This window comes from Leptonychotes weddellii, chromosome X (assembly GCF_054177405.1).
Source record: "Leptonychotes weddellii isolate Sample4059 chromosome X, ASM5417740v2, whole genome shotgun sequence".
Taxonomy (NCBI): Eukaryota; Metazoa; Chordata; class Mammalia; order Carnivora; family Phocidae; genus Leptonychotes; species Leptonychotes weddellii.
This window is the reverse complement of record NC_138385.1, coordinates 97,979,326-97,987,888: the sequence shown is the minus strand read 5'-3', so window position 1 is coordinate 97,987,888 and position 8,563 is coordinate 97,979,326. Positions and strand designations below refer to the sequence as shown.

The following is an 8,563-nucleotide window of genomic DNA, read 5'->3' as shown; positions in this document are numbered from 1 at the left end:
CAACCCCTAATGTACTCTCCATCTCTATGGGTTTGCCTATTCTGGGCATTTCATATCGATGGACTCATACAACACATGGCCTTTTGTGGCTGGCTTCTTTCACTTAGCGTGTGTTCAAGGTTCAGCCACGCTTAACCACGTAGCATGCACCAATACTTCGTCCCTCTTTGCGGCTGAATAATCTTCCGTTGTATGGATAGACCACATTTTGTTGCTCTACCTGTGGATGGACATCTGGGTTGTTTCCAGTTCTTGCCTATTATCAAGAATGCCTCTGGGACACCTGGGTGGCTCAGTTGGTTAAGTGACTGCCTTCGGCTCAGGTCATGGTCCTGGAGTCCCAGGATCGAGTCCCGCATCGGGCTCCCGGCTCAGCGGGGAACCTGCTTCTCCCTCTGACCCTCCCCCACCTCATGCTCTCTCTATCTCTCATTCTCACTCTCAAATAAGTAAAATCTTTAAAAAAAAAAAAAAAAGTGCCTCTGGGACGCCTGGGTGGCTTAGTCGGTTAAGCGTCTGCCTTCGCTCAGGTCATGATCTCGGGGCCCCGGGATCGAGCCCCGCGTCGGGCTCCCCACTGGGAGCCTGCTTCTCCCTCTGCCTGCAGCTCCCCCTGCTTGTGCTCTGACAAATAAATAAATAAAATCTTTTTTTTTTTAAATGCCTCTATTGACATTTGTTCACATTTTTGTGCAGACCAGTTTTCATTTCTCTCGGGTATATACTGCAAGAGGAATTGCTGGTCACATGCTACGTAAATGTTAACCTTTTGAGGAACTGTCAAACTGCTTTCCAAAGTGGCTGCACCATATTACATGCTCACCAGCCGTGTATGAGGGTTCAGTTTCTCCACATCCTCAGCAACATTCGTTATTGTCTGTCTCCTAGATCATAGCCCCCCTCCTGGGTGTGAAGTGAGATCTTATTGTGGTTTTCCTATGCATTTCCCTAATGTCCGATTACGCTGAGCGTCTTTTCACGTGGATCCTAGCCATTCGAAGAGCTTCTTTGAGGTAAGATTTATTCAGATTCTCATCACTCTTTATAGTGTATTTATCTACCTCTTCACTTGCGTGCTAGCAACCCTCAGCCCCACCTTCACCCCCCCAGGTCAGCTGTGCGCGTTAGCAGGCGGACGTTAGTGCAGAAACCCCTGGGTCCTGGGTGAGCCAGCAGGGTCTGCAAGGCCCGCAGAGAAGAGCGGGCCTGGCTCTCAGGCTCTAGTCTCCTCCCTCCTCTCCGCCCCGCTGCTGGGCTGTGAGTAATTCTTTGCTCTCTTTCCCACCACACCCAGTCCCAAATGAATAGTCACTTCCTGGTCTTAAAGCTGATACTCCAATTGTTAAGGACTTCTCTTTCTCTTTGCAAGAGGTCAGAGTGCATGCAGTCTGCAGAATACTGGCCCTGCACTTTGATCACCAGGGCTACTCTTTCCTACTGAGGAGTGGCTGTTTTCTGCTACAGAGAATCCAGGGCATTGGCGGGGGGCCCCCTCCCCTGCAGCACTGCAGATCTGCCTTTGGCACGGGCCCCAAAGCAGCCCTCCCCGCAGGAACTGCGCTGAGTTCATGGACTTGCCTAGCTTTTACCCTGAGAGTGAACACCTTCTAATCCGATCTCACCCAAAAGAATGCCCCCCTCGTACCCTCTTATTGAAAAGTCATCCAGTATCCGCGCTCTGCCTTCTGCCTCCGCCCTTCCCCACCAGTCCTGTGAGGCATTACGGGCCTACACTGCACTGTTTGAAAGGATGAAATCTGGAACTTAAATAACCAAGGCGATGCAGTGAGAAGCAATATGGCCAGGTGTTAAGAACTTGAACTCTAGAACCAGACCATCTGGGGTTGAAGTTCAGCTAACAAGTGAATCAATCTTTCCTTAGCTCGGTTTCCCTGTCCTCATACCACCTACCTCACAGGGATGGTGTTAGAGGGCTTTACAACAGTGTCGGGCACATGGGAAGAACTGAATGGGTGAGCTGCTAACATCTGCGAGCCCATAGCAGAATACGGTGAGGCTGTTTAAATGGATCGTGGAGATGCACATTTCTTGGCATGCACAGTAGCTGTTTGAAATACCCCTGGATCAGGAACATGTGTGGACCCACAGAAGCATAGACCCTGAGAGGCTAACGGTAGCTTTCACTGAGTAGCAGAATTTTAATTGACTGTATTTACTGATTGGTCTTTTCCTTATTTTCTACGTTGTCAGTATTCATTATACATGACCTGAATAACGCTTCAGAGTAAAGAAAATAATTCTCTGCTTACCTCGTTGAACCCTGTGACTTCCTGGTTTCAGGTCCCCTTTGTATGGGAGGTACACTCATATCGTTGTGACTGTTTTGTTTGCTTGCCTGCTTTGGGGGCATGGATTATATTTAGAGAGAGTGGTTAACCATTTTGGTTTTAGTCTTCCTACAAATTTACGTTTCCTTAAGTATCCACTCTCCTGAAAGCTTAAGGAGGCATAGTTCGGCCCCAGCAAGCAGCAGAATCCATGTCTCTTGCCTCCCGTTCCAGGCTTTGTCCTCCTGCGCCATCTTTGATTGGCAATCGTTGATCGCTCAGGTTTGCTAGAGCACACGGTGCCCTACCCTAGGAGATTTGTCAACTAGTTGTGATTTAAAGAAACATTCCACCGCAGGATTAAAAGAACAAATTATTTCAGCTGAGAGGCACCAACAAGTTTGAACAATAACATCTGATTAATTAACACGGAAAATCAGGTCAGTCCCAATTGGTTTCTGTCTGTAGATAAAACTTAAATCACGCTGCTTGTAATTATGCAATGTCAGAACAGCGTGTCCAATTCAGGAAAGACCTCAGGCCTACTGATGGTTCGGTGTCACACGGCCCAAACAGCTGGATGCCTGGACGGCATGGAGTTGGGTGTTGGGCTGCTACTGTGTTTCCTTTTCTGTAAAAACTGGTAATGACTCATACTCCAACGTTCCTCATGGCCTAGTTCGAAAATATGCAGTGTTAAGTTCTGCCCGTGGCCCCAAATTTTTATCATTAGACAAAAGATGCTCCACATATCCCCAGTAAGAAGTTCAGGATGACTTCCATTAGGTAGGGTGGATCTCAAAAAAAAAAAAAGGACCAGAATCTACTGTGGCCTTGGACCTGACATAAGGAAAAGATGTTATTATTCATGATCAAGGTTAAGAATTTACTTAATGTGCCATCATTTACTTCTTAGCCACATTTTCCCTCTAGTATCTATTCAAAACAAATATCACACTCGAAAGTCACTTTTAAAAGATATCTGCCCAGAATTAAGACATGCCTATACTAGCAGAGAGAGACAGATGAAGGGATGGGCAAATGTTTGGTGAAAATGTCCTCAAATTGCTACATCCTTGGTGTTTCTTCTTTTTGTCCAGTTGTGTGGTCACGTCTCCCTCCTCTGACTTCTCCCACGCCGGTTTGTTTAGGCCCGGACTTGGCATCCTGACCACAGAGGACGTGACACATTGTCAGCAGCACTGGAGTCTCAGGGTTTCTCAAAAGATCATCCCAAGCCACCCCTATCTAGATAATCTGGGTTATTGTCACCACACACTTACTGAATAAAACATATCTAGGAGTGGAATTTGGAAATCTGCATGTCAATCAAACTTTCCAAATTATTCTAGGCACACACCACAGTTAGAGAGCGAAGTGTCCATTGGTTAGGTGAACATTCTGTTTTCGGGAGACTGACCTTAACCCCCAGCCAGAGTACTAAGGATTGGGTGAAAGCCAGTGGCACCTCCTAGCTCCTTACTCTGCTGTCCAAGATGGTGGAGGAGTCAGGAGTGGGGCACGGAACAATCCCAGCATTGTGAAAGTGATTCAGAGTGTACAATAGGACCCCGGTAGGAGAATGAAAAGGCAAGACGAGACAGGGAGAAAATATTTACAAATCACATATCTGAGAAAATATTTACAAATCACACATCTGAACTCATATCCAGAATTATCTAAACAACTCTCGCATTCTAATAATAAAAACAAACAACTCAACTTAAAAATGACCAAAAGATTGGATCAAACACTTCACTAAAGAAGAGAGGCAGATAGCAAAGAAGTACATGGGTAGATGTTCAACATCATTAGTCATTAGGGAAATATGAACTAAACCCAGCATGAGATACCACCATAAAGGGAAGAATGGTTACGATTTTTTTTAACTGACAATGCTGCCGAGGATGTGAAGCCACTGGAAATCCTACTAGTGGCAATGGAAAATGGTCCTGCCATTTTAGAAAACTGGTCGTTTCTTATAAGATGAACGTGCACTCGGGGTATCTGGGTGGCTCAGTTGGTTAAGCATCCGACTCTTGGCTTCAGCTCAGGTCATGGTCTCAAGGTGGTGGGGTCGAGCCCCGTGTTGGGCTCTGGACTCAGCGTAGTCTCTGCTTCAGATTCTCTCTCCCTCTTCCAGCTACGCATGCACGTGCGCACTCTCTCTCAAATAAATAAATAAATAAATAAATAAAATCTTAAAAAAAAGAAGAAGAAGAAGAACGTGCCCTCAGCATTCCCACGCCTAACCCCAGTATGATGGTATAAGGAGGTGGGGCTTTGGGACATGATTAGGTCATGAGGGTGGAGCCCTCAGGATTGGGATCAGTGCCTTATAAAAGGACTCTCTCACCTCCTTTTTTTTTTTTTTTTTAAGATTTTGTTTATTTATTTATTTATTCAGAGGGAGAGGGAGAAGCAGACTCACCACCGAGTAGAGAGCCCGATTCAGGGCTCCATCCCAGTGTCTGAGCTGAGGCAGACACTTAACCGACTGAGCCACCCAGGCGCCCCTCACCCTTTTTTTTTTTTTTTTTTTTTAATATGGCCCACTTCACAAACTGGCATGTCATCCTTGCTCATGGACCATGCTAATTTTCTCGGTAGTGATCCAGTTTTAGTGTGTGAGCTGCCAAAACGAGCATTCTCGTGCCCTCTTTCTGGGACTACAACAAGAAGACAGCCCTCCCCCGACCTGCAAGAGGCCCGCCACCAGAACCTGACTATGCCTGGCACCCTGATCTTGGTCTTCCTGCCTCCAGACCTATGAGATATAAATTTCTGCTGTTTATAAGCCACTCCGTCCATGGCACTTTGTTACTAAGGCCCAAACTAAGACAACAGGAAAAATGGAAACACACGCCCACATAAGCCTCTGTACGGGGAACGTTTATAGGGGCACCGTCCATCATTGCCCCAAACTCGAAACAACCCAAATGCTCCATCAACAAGGAAATGTGTAAACAATCTGTGGTGCATACTGTGATCAGTACTATAAAAAAGAACAAAGCACCGATCCGGTCAACAACATGAACAAACTCAAAAGCATTATGGGGAGTAAAAACAGCGAGAGACAAAAGACGATGTACTGTTAAGATTCCATTTATGTGGCATTCTGTAAAAGGCCAAACTATAGGGACACAGATCAGTGGTTGTCAGGAACTGGGGATTCGTGGGAGGCAGTGGGCAACTTTTTGAAGCGATACGAATATTCTATATCTTGACTGTGGTGGTAGTTACATGACTATATCTGTTTCTCAAAACTATTGGAACTGTATACATAAAAAGGACGAAGTATACTATTGGTAAATGATGCCTCGCTAAACCTGCATGATCAACAACAAAGTTCACAAGAGAGTCTGTGGGCCCACAAGGGCATTTACACTAATATATTCATCATTTTCCAAATGAAGACTCACTTGTGCTGGGAGAACTAGAGGAGGAAGTGTTTCCAGAAACAATATGCCCCACCACTGTGGAGGCTTCTGAGGTCTGCCACGTGGGATTCCAGGGGTAGAAGCATCGACTCCTATAATAAAAGATGCCTCTGCCTGAGTCCGTGGTCACTTCTTCCTAAACAACCCCACATGCCCTTTAGAATAAGAGAGAAATGAGCTCCTAATCATGACGGATCAAAACATTGTACATTAAAACAACTCATATGGGAGCTGAGCCTCAGGAAAGCAATATAAAAAATGTAGGGCCAGGGTGCCTGGGTGGCTCAGTCGGTTAAGTGTCTGCCTTCGGCTCGGGTCATGATCCCGGGGTCCTGGGATCGAGCCCCGCGTGGGGCTCCCTGCTCAGTGGGGAGTCTGCTTCTCCCTCTGCCTCTTCCTCTGCCCCTCCCCACCCCCTCTCATGCTCTATCACCCGCTCTCTCAAATAAATAAATAAAATCTTAAAAAAAAAAAGTAGGGCCAGTTGCCACTGCATTGTTTAGCAACCCCCCTGCGAGAGCTAACCTCTCTTCTGAAAACAATTTGTCTTATAAAGACAAATTCAATCAACAGTCTCTCTCAAAAATGGCAAAGAAGATCAAGTAACAGGTGATTTATTTTTGTCCAGAAAACAACTATCTACACAGCAGGAGAGCAAGGGAAAAATAAACGTTTAATAACAACAACAAAAAAGAAAAATAAGGGAAAAAAAAGATATCGAATCACTCCTTTGTTTTAATTTCCCAGTGCCAGATATACGACCTGGGTGGCTGATGTATTTTTTTTTTTTTAGAGATTTTATGTATTTATTGTGACTGACATTTCTTATTCCCTGACTCGATCCGTTTGGTGCCACTCAGACATGGCCAATTCTTTTTCCACAGATGGGAAGGAAGGGGCAAAGAAGAGCATGAGGGTTTTAGGGAAACCAGGTAAATGATGAAACACAGATGGGGTAGACTGGATCCTAGAAGCAGCACCTCAGGTTCTATAAGAAGAGATTCTATAAGAAGTTGCCATTCAGTGAAGCATAAGACGCATGTCATGGGTAAAGATCAAAGTTTTAAATAGCAGACAGGGTGGGATGTTAGCCCAAAAGCAATCAGATAGCGTGCACCATTAGAAACAGTGTTTGAAACACCCATTTGGGTGAAAAGGAATTTCCTTTGTAAAGAGTCATGGGTGCTGGGAAACGCACCTTGTCGAAAGACAAACCCGGTCCCGGTCTTAGCTCTACAGTCTCATGACAACACTACAGGGTCTTAAAATAGTCCCCCCTTCTCCAGTCACTTTTGCAAAGCTCTTTAGGATTCCTAGAATTCAGTGGCCCTCAAGTGGGGAGCAGCTGGTACTCAGGAAGTCCCTTCTGAAGGGGGCGGGCAGCTGACCGTGGGGCAGATCTCTGTGCCCGGGCCTCGGGGGAGCTGCGGACTGGGCAGGGGAATAAGACTTTTTCAAACCCTCAGAACAGACACCACAGAAGGATCTGATTGCCCTGGTCCTGCATATTCCACATTCTTCTCACTGCCTGCAGTTGTCATGTCAGTCAGGGCTTCATTACAGAGCAAATTTCCCTTTTAAAATATTTTCTTTCATAGGGAACTTGTGCGTGTGGACACTATGTCCGATCCGCATGCCAGGCAAGACCAGCTTTAAAGACATGGGCTGGTGCGCGTACAAACTGATAGGAGAATGTGTTTATGTGCATGTGTTAGTTCGGTTCTCCGTGCTTTGTGACCCTCCAGCTTTCTCTACGGCTGATTCAATTAGCCATGCATATGGCACTCTATTTCTTTAAGAGATTACTCTAATGGGGGCGCCTGGGTGGCTCAGTCGGTTAAGCGTCTGCCTATGGCTCAGGTCACGATCCTGGGGTCCTGGGATTGAGTCCTGCATCGGGCTCCCTGCTCCGCGGGGAGCCTGCTTCTCCCTCTACCCCTCGCCCCGCTCGTGATCTCTCACTCTCGCTCTCAAATAAATAAATAAAATCTTTTTAAAAAGAAATTAATGGACGGAATCAGGAAAACGAGTACAGAAAGACTGTCACTGCTTCATTTTTGTTACCAAAAATCTGTTTTCTTGTATCCAAACCATGAATAGTGATACTAATTTCTTTCTTTTTTTTTTTTAAGATTTTATTTATTTCACAGAGAGATAGCGAGAGCAGGAACACAAGCAGGGGGAGCAGGAGAGGGAGAAGCAGGCTCTCCGGGGAGCAGGGAGCCTGATGTGGGGCTCGATCCCAGGACCCTGGGATCATGACCTGAGCCAAAGGCAGTCGCCCAACCGACTGAGCCACCCAGGCGCCCATTGATACTAATTTCGATGAAGCAGACACCTTCTCTATGGCCCAGCCATTTTATTCCTAGGTATCTAACCAAGGGAAACGAAAGCACAGGGCCGTAAAACACAACAACACTCACAGTAGCTTTATTCACCATAGGTCCAAACTGGAAATGATCCAAATGCTCATCAATGGAAGAATGGATACACAAATTGCGGCATATTCTTTTTTTTTTTTTTTAAAGATTTTATTTATTTATTTGAGAGAGAGAATGAGACAGAGAGAGAGAGCATGAGATGGGGGAGGATCAGAGGGAGAAGCAGACTCCCTGCCGAGCAGGAAGCCCGATGCGGGACTCGATCCCAGGACTCCAGAATCATGACCTGAGCCGAAGGCAGTCGCTTAACCAACTGAGCCACCCAGGCGCCCGCGGCATATTCTTATAATGGAAAAATACACAGCAGTTTGGTTTTTGTTTTTTTAAAGAAAAAACTACCGAGGGCGCCTGGGTGGCTCAGTTGGTTAAGCGACTGCCTTCGGCTCAGGTCATG

The 8,563-nt window shown here is 46.0% G+C and overlaps 1 non-coding gene across 1 annotated transcript; it reads right to left on the bottom strand.

The window, feature by feature from the left end:
- Positions 1-4,829: 4,829 nt before the first annotated feature.
- Positions 4,830-4,936, bottom strand: LOC115937553 (U6 spliceosomal RNA). The gene has a single exon (XR_004072820.1). It is a non-coding gene; the product is annotated as a U6 spliceosomal RNA (small nuclear RNA).
- Between the last annotated feature and the right edge of the window lie 3,627 nt (positions 4,937-8,563).